Source organism: Marmota flaviventris, chromosome 2, assembly GCF_047511675.1.
Source record: "Marmota flaviventris isolate mMarFla1 chromosome 2, mMarFla1.hap1, whole genome shotgun sequence".
Taxonomy (NCBI): Eukaryota; Metazoa; Chordata; class Mammalia; order Rodentia; family Sciuridae; genus Marmota; species Marmota flaviventris.
The window spans coordinates 56,400,810-56,416,739 of record NC_092499.1 but is presented as its reverse complement, the minus strand read 5'-3'; the positions used below and the strand labels follow the sequence as shown (position 1 = coordinate 56,416,739).

Sequence of the window (15,930 nt, the reverse complement as noted above, 5' to 3'; positions counted from 1 at the left end):
GCAGGACGCGTCGCTTCTTATTACGGAGGAAGATTCGGCCTGACCTCCGCCCCCCTCCCCCCAGACCCCAGGGTCCAGCTGCCTAACCGCTCTGCTGCGCAGGCGCGAAGACGCTCTGGCCAAACGTGCGTGTATCGAGTGTGTATACAACGTCCAGAATTGCCCAATGGGAACCAGGATCAGGTGTGGGGGGCGGGACCTCGCGGAGAGGGGTGGGGCTCCAGTGTGAGAGGGTGGGTGGGGCAGCCGGAAAAGGGTTGGGTTTGCACGGAGGCGGAGCTTATTGGCAAAAGCGATTGGCTTTTTGAGGTTTGTACCATTTTAGAACTTTACTTGGTTTCCTCTTAAATTCTTTATTCACATGGGAGAAGTTCTGTTTTCTCACTAAATTGTGGATCTATAATATTTCAGTTTAATGATATATTTAGGAAAATATTGAATTGGTGTGTCATATGCTAGTGTTCAAGATTAGCTAATATGCTGTAATTTACAATGAAAGTTAATACCATTTAAAAAATTAGATAGCCTTAACCCCATTTTAGGGTTGAAAAAGTCAGGGTTTAAAAAATTAGTTTTATACATGGCAGATTTCCACACAGTAGGTGACAGAGCTGGAAATTGAAGTTAGGGTTGCTTAATACTAGAGTTGTGGGGCTCAGCCACTGTTTTTATTAAGCCCTCGTTTTTTGTATTTTTTTTTCAGTTAATTTTCTGTTAAAAAGTAAAAGCCCCACAGGCTCTGCTAGGAGAGAATGGGCCACCCTCTACCTGTAATTAGAAATGTAGACGTTGAGATTTTTTTCCCATCCAGCCATTGGACAATGATTGAAAGCTGAAGACTAGCCCAGAGGAGCATTGTATTTCTCACAGGTAGAACTAGGGAAGATTGGATGCCTTTTTTTTTTTGTAGATTTGGATGGACAGCATGCCTTTATTTTGTTTATTTATTTTTTTAATGCAATGCTAAGGATGGAACCTAGTGATTCACACATGCTAGGCAAGCACTCTGTCACTGAGCTACAGCCTTAGATGCCTTTTTGAACAGTGTAATGGTCAGCAAGGCTGTGGCACTGACCTTACTCATGAATCTTTTTGAAGGGGTCTAGTGATACAGGGATGGAAGCTGGGAGTAAATTTAAGATAACTAGTGATAAAAATAAATGGATGTCTTAGAGCAGGGGTGAGGGAATATGACTCTGCCTCCCAAAATATAACTAATAACTGGAAAAGCCTGCTTTTGGTTTTCTAATTTCTTATGGCATTTAATGGAAAAAAACCATCTAATGGTTTTTTCACTAAGGATCTGAGAGATTAAATACAAAACACAGAAAATAATTCACATAGTATTAAACTTACCTTGCAAGTAGAAAAGCCTTTTAAAACTGTTAAATATGTGGATTATATGTTACATTCACATGGAGTTCATTTTATACTGATTATGTCATTTTCTTCCTGATAACAGACATAATGATGGTTGACACCTGTTCCGGACAATGTCAGTGAGATGACTCTTTAAACCCTTAAGGTTCAGCAGAGTGGAAGAAGTGTGGATTCTTTGCATGCTTGTGTGATTCACAAACTTCACTGAGGCCTTTAACTGAGATTTCCATTCTTTCCCCCTTCCAGTCTCCTTAAAATCTTTTTTTTTGGGGGGAATGGGTATTAGGGACTGAACTTAGGGGCACTTGACCACTTAGCCACCTCCCTAGCCCTATTTTGTATTTTATTTAGAGACAGGGTCTCACTGAGTTGCTTAGTGCCTCGATGTTGCTGAGGCTGGCCTTGGACTTGAAATCTTCCTGCTTCAGCCTCCTGAACCCCTGGGATTACAGGTGTGTGCTACCGTGCTAGGCTCAATCTTCTTAAAATCTGACAGCTAATTGCAGATTTTTAAAATAATATTAATGAGAGATAATTGATATACAATAAACATGGAGCACGTTTAAAGTATACAATTTGCAAAGTTTTGACATACACCCTCCACACTGAAACCATTGCTTTGATTAAGTGAATATGTCCATCACTTTCAAGTTTCTCTCCTGCCCCTTTATAACTTCCTCCCTACCTTACACACCTAAGCAACAACAGGTCTACTTTCTGTTAGTATGGATTCATCTGCATTTTCTAAAGTTTTATATAAATGAAATCACAAATGTATCCTTTTTTGGTCTGTTTTTTTTCACTAATTTTCTGTGTACAATAGTTCATTCTTTTTTAAAAAAATATTTATTTTTTTGTTGTAGTTGGACACAATACCTTTATTTTATTTATTTTCATGTGGTGCTGAGGATCAAACCCAGGGCCCATGCATGTGCTAGGCGAGCGCTCTACCACCAGGCCACAACCCTAGCCCAGTAGTTCATTCTTTTATTATTACAAAGTGTATTCCATTGTGTGGATGTACTACAATTTATCCACTTAATCAGCTGGTGAACATTTAGCCTGTGTTTAGTTTCAAGCTATTAACTTATGGAGCTACTGTGAACATTTGTGTGCAAGGAAATATATATGTACATATTTCTTTTCTTTTTTTGATAACTAAAAGTGGAATGGCTGGTTCCTGTAGAAGGTGTGCTTTTAATTTTCTAAGAAATTTTTATATTTTCCAGAGTGGTTGTATCTCTTTATATTTCCATCAGGAAGCCTGCAGGGACTCCAACTCTGCCATACTTTGCATGGCCTTCCCTTCAAATCTCAGTGGAAGCCTCCATGATCCCCAAACTCCAGCATCCTACATTCCCACAGAATAATCACCATGTAGATGATGCCAAGGTCTCCTGCCTGCTCATGTAATACCTAGGCCCCTTGGAATATTGGCTGCAGTGGTCTCTGAGTGCCTGCACAGTTAAGCATGGTGAAACAACTTTCTATGCCCCTCTGAGTGAGCATGGCACCCCCCAGAATCTCTTTTCAAGTGAATTTTCCCCTTCTGTGCCCTGAAGCCTATAGTTGGTATGATTTTGCAAATTCCTGAGATGCCCCTAACCATCATTTCTATTATTTCTATGCAAAGTACATAGCATCTCTTTAGGGGCTGCAATCTCTTCAAAAAGAACAACTTTTTTGACCCCAGTTTTACAAGCACTTTTCTGGTCAAACTGTAAAAGTTAGAACTTCTTTAGATCTCTTTCCTGCTCCTTATTCTCACAGTAAATCTGGCTAAAATCTGCCAGCAGTATCCATGCTACTGATTGAAATTTGTTGTCCTGAAATTTCTTCTGCCAGGTTAATTAATACATCACCTTTAAATTCAGCCTCACACAAAGTCTCAGGATATGGGCAAAATGTAGCCAAGTTCTTTGCCAGAATATAATATAAGTGGCCTCTACTCTAATTTCCAATAGTGTCCTCATTTCCTCTGAAACCTCATAAGTAAAATCTGCATTTCTGTCACCATTCTGGTCTTCTGAACTCCCCCCACTGGAATCACCCTTTAAGCTCAGCTTACATTATAAAGCTTTTTCCAGCCTGTATGTACAAACTTTTCAAAATTTCTCCCTCCAAACAGTTCCGAAGGCTTCTGAATCACATGGTCAGGTTAGTCATGGCAACAACCCCACTTCTTGGAACCAGTTTCTGTTTTAGTTAGCTTTTGCATTTCTGTGACCAAAAGAGCAACTTAGTGGAGTAACTTAGAGGGGGCTCATGGCTTCAGAGGTCCATGGATGGCTGACTCCTTTGATCTGGAACCAAGGTGAAGCAGCACATCATGGGAGAAAGGTCCAGCAGAGAAAAGCTGCTCAACTTATGGTGTGGTCAGGAAGCAAAGGGAGAGGAAGGACCACAGGAAGAAAAACCCTTCTAGGGAATACCCGCAAAGACCCATCTCCTCCAGCCACTGCACTACATGCCTATAGTTACCACCCAGACCTTTCGAATGAGTGTGAAATGATTAGGTTATAGCTTTCACAACCCAGTCATTTCACTTTAGAGTATTCCTGCATTAATAGGAGTTTTGTGGAACACCTCATACCCAAACCATAACAGCATCTTTTCATGGGTTTATATGCCATCTGAATTTCTTTTAGAGTCTAATCAGATCTTCATTTCATTTTTTACAAAAAATGGATTGCTTATTTTCTTAAATTTTGAAAGTTTTAAAAAATATATCCTGGATACAAGGCCTTTGTCAGATAAATGCTTTGTAAATATTGTCTCCCAGTATGTAGTTTGTCTTTTCGTTCTCTTAACAGTGTGTTTTGAAGAGAAGTTTAAATTTTTTTTTTTTTTTTTTTTTGTGTGTGTGTGTATGGTGTTAGGGATTGAACCCAGCGCCTTGTGCATGTAAGACAAGCGCTCTACCAACTGATCTTTATCCCCAGCCCAATTTTAAATTTTAATGAGGTCCAATTTATTATTTTATGGACCATGTTCTTAGTTTATCTCTAAGAAATATTTGCTTACTAAAATTACAAAGACTTCTTTCTGTGTTTTAGACTGTACATAGGTTTATGATTTACTTTTTTAAAAAATATATTTTTTTAAGTTGTAGTTGGATAGAATACCTTTATTTTATTTATTTATTTTTATGTGGTGCTGAGGATCAAACCTAGTGCCTTGCACATGCTAGGTGATTACTCTCTCACGGAGCCACATCCACAGCCTTTATGATTTACTTTGAATTAACTTTTGTACATGATTTGAAGCATGGATTCAAGTTTATATTTGTTGCAAATAGATAATTATTCCAGAAATAGTTGTTGAAAGACTATTATTTTTCTACTGGGTTGCCTCAGGGGTTTTGTCAAAAATTAGTTGTCCATTTTATATTTATTCAACTTCAAATCGATGTCAGACAATGTGTTAGCAATGAAGATATGTATCATTAAGTGTTTTTTGGTTGCAAAGACTAGAGACAAATATTTCCAACTCAAATAAAATAATACACTTATTGGAAGGATGTAAAGTATAATAGAATTAAAGGAAAAGCTGAAAATCAGTTGTTGGCTACTTTCACTGATAAAAGGGGGTAGGTAATTTCCCAAAGGATAATGAGGCCCTATCAACAGAAGAAGAGAAAATTGTGGTAGGTGTCTGCTACAACAGTGCTTCTTAACATTTTTTCCCCATACCAACACATGATAAACGATAAGAATTGAGCAGTTTGTGAGGATAAACTGATGACTATTAGCAAGTGTCTGTATGAGGTGTGATAAAAATTTCATTATTATTCATTATATTATGTAATTTTAAGAATAAAGCAAAATATCAGGGAAGATATAGAATATTGAATTATGTAAAACTTCTCAATAAGGTATTAAATTTATTGAAGAACTTTCACTTTTTTTCTATTATATGATATTTCAGACCTTTTCTCAAAAATAATTATAATATACTTAAGGAAAAGTACAATGCAGCTCAGTGAGTTTTCACAAAGTGAGTATACATGTGTTCCATTTCTGCATACTTGCATAACAAATCACTTCAAAATGTACATGCTTAAAATTGAAGCATTTCTTTTCTTCATGAATTTACAGTTTAAATAGGATTCAGATTGGGTAGCTCGAAGGCCAGGAGACTGGAAACATCTGCAGTCTCCTTCACTTATACATCTGGCTATTAATGCTACCTGTTGCTGAAACTTTAGTTGTCTGTGAGCAGAATACCTATGCGTGGCCTTTCCATGTGACTTTCTGTCTATATGGTGATTGAGTACTAAGGTTCAGTGTCCCAAGAAACAGGTAGAAGGCCCATGTAGAAGCTCTAGTATCTTTTTAAACCTAGAATTGAAAGTTATGCAATGTCACTTCCACTGCATTGTGTGTGTGTGTGTGCGCACGCACGTTTGCATGCATGCATGGTACTGGGGATCAAACATGACCTCACATGCTAGGCCAGCATTCTACCACTGAGTTACACTCCTAGCATTAAAGCATTCTTTTTGCTAGAGGTCAGTCACTAAGGCCAGCCCAAGTACAAAGGGGAGAAGGAGAGCTTTATCTTTTGATAGGAAGCATTTCAATGAATCCATGGATATGTTTTAAAACCATCACACATATGAAAAATTCCCTGGTCATGAAGCAGAATATTACCAGTGCCCTGGCCTCCCCTTTTGTCATTATCTCCCATGCCAAGAGGAGTAACCATCATCCTGAGTTCTAACAGCATAGATTGTTGTTGCCTGTTTTTATATTTTCTAAAAATCAAATAATAAAATATATATTCTTTTTTTTTGGTCTGGCTTATTTCTCTTAACATTGTGAGATTCATTCGTATTATTTTATGTGGATTGTTCTTATTAATATTTATAATTCTGTTTTGTAAATGACACATAATTTATTTATCTTTATTGTTGATAGGCATTTACGTAGCATTCAGTTTGCGGCTAATATGAAGAGTTCTGATTTGAAATTCTAGTACATGTCTTTTGGTACTTATGCACAAGTATATGTATGTATACAGATAATTCATGTAGGAAAGAAATTACTGGGCTTAGGTTTCTCTCTCTCTCTCTCTTACTCTCAATTTCTTTTAGTTGTAGTTGGACACAATACCTTTATATTATTTATTTTTATGTGGTTCTGAGGATTGAACCCAGCACCTAGTATGTGCTAGGAAAGCACTCTACTGCTGAACCACAACCCCAGCCCCTCCACCCCTTTTTTATTTAAATTTATTTATTTATTTATTTATTTTAGTTTTCGGAGGACACAACATCTTTGTTTGTATGTGGTGTTTTGGATCGAACCCGGGCTGCACGCATGCCAGGCAAGCGCGCTACCGCTTGAGCCACATCCCCAGCCCCCCTCTACCCCTTTTTTAAAAAAATATTTTTAGTTGTAGATGGACACAATACCTTTATTTTATTTATTTTTTATGTGCTGAGGATTGAATTTGGTGCCTCACATGTGCTAAACAAGTACTCGACCACTGAGCTATTATTACCAGCCCCTTAGGATCTCTTATGTTAAACTTTAGTAGACATTGCCAGACAGTTTTCCAAATTGTGTCATTTGCAATGAGTGATCATGAATGATTTCTTACTGCCAGATTTCATGCTTGAAGTGACTAACACACTCCTATTCAATACCTGTAAACAGTTTTCTCTTTAAGTTCTTGAATGTTACCATGGGCAGAAGAAAGCAGGGTTTTGCTGGCTCTGTGGACAGAAAGTGGTTTTCCCAGCATGGTGATCTAAGAGCAATTATTTTGGGAGCAAGGCAGATCCCTGCATACCCTTTTATGGCTTAACAGTACAAGTCTAGCACAATCTTTATACACATAAATAAATGATGACAGATAGTAGAATAGAATTTATGTTTTCTTCAGTTAGCAAATCATCTTTTATTGTTATTAATCAGAGTCCAGATAATTTGATCATTTAAGATTGTACTCTAAATTTAATAGCTCTTTCACTGATAGGTGTAAGGTTATAATAATGATAATGGGTTTGCAGTTCATTCAAAATTTCACATCATGTACTTCAAAACAATAATTTTTTTTGACATATACAAATGTTTCCTAGTCTTAATAAATACTCTTTCTCTTTCAAGGATGAATTATTTATAAGGAAAAAAGAGTGTTGCATAGGAAAAACAAAATAAAACAAACAACAAAGAAACAGGAAAAAACAAAAGATATAATGCCAAAATTAACATGGTACTCAATGTTGAAAGTTTTTTTTTTTTAATATTTATTTTTTAGTTGTAGTTGGACACAACACCTTTATTTCACTTGTTTATTTTTGTATGTGGTGTTGAGGATTGAACCCAGGGTCTCGCATGTGCCAGGCGAGTGCTCTACCGCTGAGCCACAATCCCAGCCCAATGTTAAAGTTTTGATAAAGGTAAGTTTGAAATGAAAGTAATTGTTTCAGTCAGGTTTTTTTTTTTTTTTTTTTTTGCTGCTGGTACTAAAGGACCTGACCCCTGACCAGAACAACTGTAAAGGAGGAAAGGTTTATTTAGGGGCTCATGGTTTCAGAAGTCTTAGTCTATAGAGGGCCGGCTTGAGGTGAGGCAGAATATCATGGCAGAAGAGTGAGGTGGAGGGAAGCACCTCACATAGTGATCAAGAAACAGAGAGAGAGAGAGAGAGAGAGAGAGAGAGAGAGAGAGAGAGGGGTCTCCACTTGTCAGATACAAATATATACCCCTAAGCCATGCCCCAATTCCCACCTCCTTCAGCCATACCCTACCACTTCAGTTACCATTCAGTTAATCCTTATCAGGATTAATTCACTGATTGGGTTAAGACTCTTACAACCCAATCATTTCCCCACTGAGCCTTCTTGCATTGTCTCACACGTGAGCTTTTGGGGGACACCTCACACCCAAACCATTACATTTCTCTGGACCTCCAAAGCTCACAACCATCTCACAATGCAAAATATATTTTGTCCATTTCCAAGAGTCCCCATAGTCTCAACAGTTCTGAGATTGCTCAAATTTCAAGTCCGAAGTCTTAAGAATCAAGGCAATCTCAAATTGTAAGCTTCTGAAAATTAAAAGCAATTTACAAGTATCCAATATATAAAGGTACAGAGTAAACATTTCCATTTACAAAAATAGGGGCTAGAAAAAAGGGATGGGACCAAACCAATACCGAAATCCAGCTGGGCAAACAAGTCCTGTAGTTATCTGTTTGGCATCTGGAGCACATGGCATGATATCCTCTCCAAAGGGCTGTGTAGCTCCACCCTGTGGCCTTGTTGGTTGCAGCCCAAGTGGCCTTTCTGTTGGCTTATCTCTGATCAACTCCTATAGCTTTCCTAGGATAATGTTCCACATTACCGGTATTTCTTAATCTTGGGGGTGTCCACAGCAACTTCAGCTTCCTCCTCAAACCTCCATACCTTTCTCAGGGGCTACCCCCAGGGATACTGACCTTGTTGCACTTTGCCTGGCTTCCAAGCCCTTTCTTTGAAATCTTGGTGGAAGCCTCCATGAACCCTCAACTCCAGCATCCTGCATTCCTGTAGAACCAGCACCATGTCGTTGATGCCAAGGTCTACTACCATCTTGAGCAGTAGCCAAGACTTCAGGGACCCTGGCTCCATCAGCTTCTGAGTGACTGAGGTGGCTGAGGACATTGAAAAAACTTTCTAGGCCCCCTTGTGCAAGAAGGATTCCCCACTGGTTTCTTCTCAAGAGAATTTTCACTTTTGCTGCCTTGAGCCTAAGATGTGTGTGGTCTAGCCAGCTTCTGAGGTGTCCTCAAGCCATCTTTCTTATTGTCTCTGGGCAAAGTCTTTAGCATTTCTTCAGTGGCAATGTCTATAACAACTGCAATTTCCTTAGCCCCAGTTTTATTTCTGCCTTTCAAGACTAAGTTTTTCAAACCTTTCTGCTCTGCTTTTTGCTCCTGAACATTATAATAAGCTTAGCTAAAAGCCGCTAGCAATACCTATGCCATTTCCTGAATGCTATGCTGCCTAGACATTTTCTGTCAGATTAAGAAGTACATTGCTTTTAAAATCAGCCTCACAGAAAGTCTCAGGACACGGGAAAATGCAGACAACTTATCAGCTAGAACATAACATGAATGCCCCCTACTCCAAATTCCTATTGAGCCCTCCTTTTCCAAACCCTCTTGAGTCCTGTTTTCACTGTTCACAGTACTATTGGCATTCTGATCTTTTGTGCTCCCACCAGAATCGGCCATTAATCTTTGCTTACAACAATATAAAGCATTTCCAGCTTGCATTGCTACACATCCCAAATTCCTCCCACCAATTCCAAAAAAGCTTCAAAAAATTCTGAACCACACGGTAAGGTCAGTCACAGCAACAATCCCACTTCTCGGTACCAGTTTCTGTTTTAGTCAGCTTTTTTTGCTGCTGTGACTAAAGGACTGGACCAGAACAAAAAAGAAGAAAAGATTTATTTAGGGGCTCACAGTTTTAGAGGTCTTAATCCATAGAATGCTGGCTCCATTCCTTGGAGCTCAAGGTGAGGCAGAACAAGAGTGTGGTGGAGAGAAGCACCTCACGAAATGATCAGAAAGTAGAGAGTTGATAAATACTCTTAGGATTCAAATTATAATGAGAACTTACATTATTAGCAAATTATTTTTAATCTTATTATAAGAGTTGAATTTTTGCTTTGAATATAAAAACTTTGTGGTTAGATGTTAAAAAAAGCTCCAAAGTGTACCACAAGGGATAATGCAGTGAGTTCTCTGGAATATGAGTGCCTGAAAGAGTGGCAAGAGGACATTGATTTCTAAGCTTGCATTTGGAGAGCCTGTTTGGAGAGGCTGTATTTGTCACCAGCCCATGGTGACCCTTTGAGGAGAGACCTGGGAGAATAAATACCTTGATATACTTTCCTTTCCCCACGATGTCATATTATATTGTCATTACTTCTATCATACTGTGTGAAAGTGACAGTTTCTCCATTTCTCTTGCTTTATTGGTTGACAATACTGACAGTTTCCCATGCTGGTTGATAAAATGAATGATTCTGAAACTGCATAAGGTCAGATCCATTTTACCCCTGTCTTTTTTACTGTGCTTGTTATACATTTTTACTGCTACATGGGACCTTAAGAAATCAAAGAAGCAGCGTCATTTTTATTTACCTACATGTTTATCATTTCTGGTGCTCTTCATTCCTTTGTGTAAAACAAAGTTTCCATCCGCTGTCATTTCACTTCAGTTGAAAGAACTTCCTTCTAACATTTTTCTATAGTGAAGATCTACTCTGTTGGTGTTAAAAAATGGTTTCACGTTCTTTGGCACTTTTTGTGTTCAAACATTAGGTCTCTCTGCCCCTCCTCTTGAATCTGGTCAGGCTAGTGGCTTTTTACTGATCTGTAAAGCACAGAAAAAATGAAATTGACTTCTGAGGTTAGATTATGTAGAAGTTTTTACCTTAATTACTTGATCGCATTACTTGAGCCAGCTAAGTCTAGCCTTCTAATCATCCCCATCAGGTGCCAGGTATGTGAATGAAGCTGTTTGGAAGCCTTCAGGCCTTCCATTCATCAACATGAATACTGCTGAGTGATTTCCCTTGATACCCCAAGGAATAGAAAGGAGTATTGAAAACTGATTCCTGATTTTCTGAATCAGAAGATATAATAAAATCATTATTGCTTTATACAACTATTTTTGAAGCATTTACAATTTATTAGATAAATGAAACAGAATTTGGGGTGCTTTTGTAGCAAAACCCTAAAATATATGCATTGGATTTATGATAAGATGGAAGCAGAATTTGAAAGGACACTGACAAGAATTAGCGGAATCCTGGCAGGCATCGAGGAGAGGGTGTCAATGAGAGCTTAAAGGAAAGTAGGGAGAATGTTACTGATGAAAGCTAGAGGAAAGGAGGCCCTTGTTATGTCATGGTGGATGGTTTAGCAAATGTAATAATATGGAGAATAGAAAATATATTTAATGAATTGCTAGATCTGACAGCAAATTTCTGGGCAGACTGTTGAAAGTGTCAACTGTTTTTTGTTCGTTAGTTTTTAAAAACTATGTGTTATAAGATATGGATAGACCAATCTGTACTGAAAAAGGAATTATTTAATTTTCTTTTCTTTTTTTTATTATTAGTTGTTCAAAATGTTACATTCTCTAAACAGTTTAGAGGATATGTAGGAATAAGATCTGAAAATGATTTTTTTTCTCATCTTTAGTTTCCCCAGCAGAAGATACTCTAAAGTAGAGTTATAAGACAAAGATTAAATCCTAAGGTCCTGTTTAAAAAGCCTGGGTTCAAGGTAGAGATAAAACTAAAGATGTGATTGTAAGGGTTGGGGTTGTGGCTCAGCTGTAGAGTGCTTGCCTAGCATGTGTGAGGCACTGGATTTGAACCTCAGCACCACATATAAAACAAACAAATAAATATCCATCAATAATTAATAAAAATTTTAAAAAAGATGTGATTGTAAAACCTTTTGTTAAGAGTTCAGAGATACATAAAAGGACTTGTAAGCTTTTCAAGGGACTGAACAACAAAGCTTCTGAGACTCTTAAGGTGATATTATAGGAAGCCTAAGGTAGAAGGGGCTTACCTAAGATATTTGTGGAGGTAGCTTTTATCTAATGGAATAAGTTATAAATTAAAACAAAAAATAAGCTTGTATTGAAAAGAATATATTGTACAAAGTGAAAACAAACTTTTAGACTCTCAAACTTCTGTGGATAGGAAGCACGCTGATAAGGCTACTCATTTGCAAAATTAGGGTAGTTTTTATTGAAAAGAATGACTTGGAATAACCATGATTACAGAGGGAAGAGTCAAAAATCATGAAAAATAGTTCTCAGAAATAATGCTTAGTAAGCAGGCCAAATTGCATATTGGTAAATATGCCCAAATAGATTTTAGAATATCAGTAAATTGGTGACTATTTTCCTCCTTTATTGGTGGAAATATTAATTGTGGTTATTCTATGCCTTTTCCACTATTGTATGTTGGGTATATGTAGGAAAGATAACTTATCTCTCTAGTTTACATGTTTTCAGATCAAGTGTATCTGACCCAAGAAACTCATGGGGCCTCATTCATATCTGGACTTTATTTATTTATTTTTATTTTTTTTATTAGTTGTTCAAAACATTACAAAGCTCTTGACATATCATATTTCATACATTTGATTCAAGTGGATTATGAACTCCCATTTTTACCCCGTATACAGATTGCCGAATCACATCGGTTACACATCCACTTTTTTTACATATTGCCATACTAGTGTATGTTGTATTCTGCTGCCCTTCCTATCCTCTACTATCCCCCCTCCCCTCTCCTCCCCTCCCATCTTCTCTCTCTACCCCATCTATTGTAATTCATTTCTCTCTCTTGTTTTTTTTCCCTTTCCCCTCACTTCCTCTTATATGTAATTTTGTATAACAGAGAGGGTCTCCTTCCATTTCCATGCAATTTCCCTTCTCTCTCCCTTTTCCTCCCACCTCTCATCCGTGTTTAATGTTAATCTTCTTCTCATGCTCTTCTTCCCTGCTCTGTTCTTAGTTGCCCTCCTTATATCAAAGAAGACATTTGGCATTTGTGTTTTAGGGATTGGCTGGCTTCACTTAGCATAATCTGCTCTAATGCCATCCATTTCCCTGCAAATGCCATGATTTGTCATTTTTTAGTGCTGAGTAATACTTCTGGACTTGATTTAGATGATGGGAACCTGGACTTCTTTTTTTTTCTTTTTCTGGTTGTACACGGAGTATATTCACACCATTCATGTCTTCATACATGTACTTAGGATAATAATGTTCATCTCGTTCTACTATCTTTTTTACCTCCTTGCCCCCTCCCTTCACCTCCATCCCCTTTGCCCTATCTAGAGTTTGTCTAATCTTTTAATGTTCCCCCTCCCAACCTCACTGTGAATCAGCCTTTTTATATCAGAGAAAATATTCGGCATTTGTTTTTTTTGGGATTGGCTAACTTCACTTAGCATTATACTCTCCAACTCCATCCATTTACCTGCAAATGCCATGATTTTATTCTCTTTTATTGCTAAGTAATATTCCATTGTGTATATGTACCACGTTTTCTTTATCCCATTCATCTACTGAAGGGCATCTAGGTTGGGGGAACCTGAACTTTGACCTGAACAAATGCTATGATGGCATGAGACTTTTGGAGGGACTTGGGTGAATATATATTGCATGATAGAGAAATACAAATAATTTTTAGCCAGAAGGAAGACTGTAACAACATAAAATCACTCTCTCCTGTTCTTGGGAATTCCTGCTATCCTGAGGTTGGGGGAGCTGTGTTCTCTCTTTTTGAAATTTTGACCTCATAGATTCCTTTAACTATTAAGGTATAACAAAAGTGATGTTTGGTGACTTTGGGTAAAGGTCATAAAATGCATGTTGATTTATCTTTTAGATATTTCACTCTCAAAGCCTTGGAAACTAGGTAAGGAGTTTAATTACCCTGAGGCCCCATGTTGGTGATCTGCATATGCACTTTGATCCACAGTCCCTACTAAAACTTTCCTTTTGTCAAGTACGCCAATGTGCTCTCTACTTGAGAGTAGTCATGTATGTGAAGATATATGAATAGTGAATGTACAAATGCCACAAAAAATAAAAGACCAACAAATCTACTCCTGACATGTGGTCTTTCTGAGGTTTCTAGGATTTTCAGTAAGCTCTCTCCATTCTTCAGATCAAAAATTAGGGTGTATCTCAGACTTGGGTGATCTCCAGCAGTTGTTCAGCTCATAGCTGCCTGGTAATCGTTCTTTCTCCAGTAGTAGCTCTTTGTGCAGCTTTGTGGAGTCTTTGTGTTTGTTTACTGCACAGTATTTGGAAAAGACTCAGGCCCTATGAAGATTTCTAGACTTTTTTCTCTGAATATCTTCCTTCTCTTGGGAGTCCTTCTTTTAATGAAAAAGCCCAGACTAACACAGAATTGTTTCAAATTAGCTCTGGACATATACCAGTTCTTTGTGTTGGGAACAATTCAAATCCTCTATGCTAGTTATTTTGAATTATTCAATTAATTGCTTTCAACCATAGTTATCTTTTTAAAAGGGAGCTTCTTTACTTTTAACTCAAGAGAATATTAAAAATCACTGCACACTGATTTTCATCTCCTCTTCCCTCCCCTAATCGTGAGGTTCTTGCACTTAATTTTTTAAGGGTGTTGTTATGGTTTAGATATTAGGTGTCCCCCAAAAGCTCATGTGTGAAACAATGAAAGAAGGCTTAGAGGTGAAGTTATTGGGATTAACTGGGTGGTAAATATAGGTAAGTAGGGTCTGGCTTGAGGAGATGGATTATTTGGGGCATCTTTGGGGTAATGTATTTTATCTTTGGTGAGTGGAGTCTCTCTGTCTCTTTGCTTCCTGATTGTCCTGTCTTGAGCTGCTTCCCTCCACCACACTCTTCTGCCGTGATGTTCTGCCTCACCTCAAGCCCTGAGGAATGGAGCCAGGTGTCTATAGAGTGAGACCTCTGAAACCATGAGCCCCAAATAAACTTTTCCTCCTTTACTTGTTCTTGTTTTAGTCACAGCAGTGAAAAAGCTGACGAAAACAGGTATAAGAAGAATTGGAAATACCTTCTCACTGGTCTTCCATCATAGAAGTAGGCTGAGAGAAGGATCTTTGTCAAGCTCTGGAAATTATCTTGTCACTGCCTGGCCCCTCTGTGGTGACCTGTCTTCTAATTTTATGCTCCAGATGATTGTTAGTGATAACATTTGATCACTAATTTTCCTTCTTATTATGAACCCTGAAAGCAGTTTTTCTTTTCTTTTTTTTTGTCCGGGAGGTGGTAACACAAAACAGCAAACATGTAATGATTCCCATAAGAATTCAGGATGGAAAGACTGTAGATCTTTTGTTTTTGTTCTCTTCCCTTGATATGACATATAAATTATCCCTGGAAACAGCTTGGCCTGAGCTTTGCTGTACCAGGCTGTCAGAGTGCCAATATCCCAGTGAGTGTATCCAGATTTAAAGAAACTATTGTGATACTGCAGTTGGCTGATAAGTGCTCTGATAGCCTCACAGGATTGTCCAAGGGTCTCTCAGTCAGAGGCTTCCTGTATTACCAAACTGAATCCCAGCCTTGATATCATTGTTTTAAAAAGATGCTTTTTGGTTTCTCTTACTAAAATGTTGGAATATAGGATTAGTTTGATTATTTGTTCAGAAACAGATGTAAGAAAAAAATATAGGACCATGGCTTAGATTTGTTTTGTGTCATTTAGTACAGAAATTTCCTCTCAAAGGCCATATTATTGTTCCCTCTGGTTCTTATGCTAGCTTTATGATAGAGAATGGAAGCACATTAAAACAGTATTTGTACCATGTTTGTAATACTCTTCCCACAAATGATTTCTATCATTGAATTAAAAAAAATAAATAAATGCTATAAAGTATTTTAAAAATAGTTTATTGACTTCTATTGGGGTAATAGTCAGCATAGGGAAAACTACCTGTTCCCTTTGCGATATTGTAGGTGGAATCTAGTTCCATGCTTATAATTCAAGTAAGAGAAAGTACATT

The 15,930-nt window shown here is 37.7% G+C and overlaps 1 long non-coding RNA gene across 2 annotated transcripts; it reads left to right on the top strand.

Annotated features, from left to right (window-relative positions):
• Window positions 1-39: 39 nt before the first annotated feature.
• Window positions 40-6,169, top strand: LOC139704691 (uncharacterized). 2 transcript variants are annotated; one of them, XR_011706603.1, is made up of 2 exons: window positions 40-125; window positions 1,463-6,169. It is a non-coding gene; the product is annotated as an uncharacterized lncRNA (long non-coding RNA). The 2 variants fall into 2 exon arrangements; XR_011706604.1 differs by having other exon boundaries at window positions 70-183.
• Window positions 6,170-15,930: the final 9,761 nt, after the last annotated feature.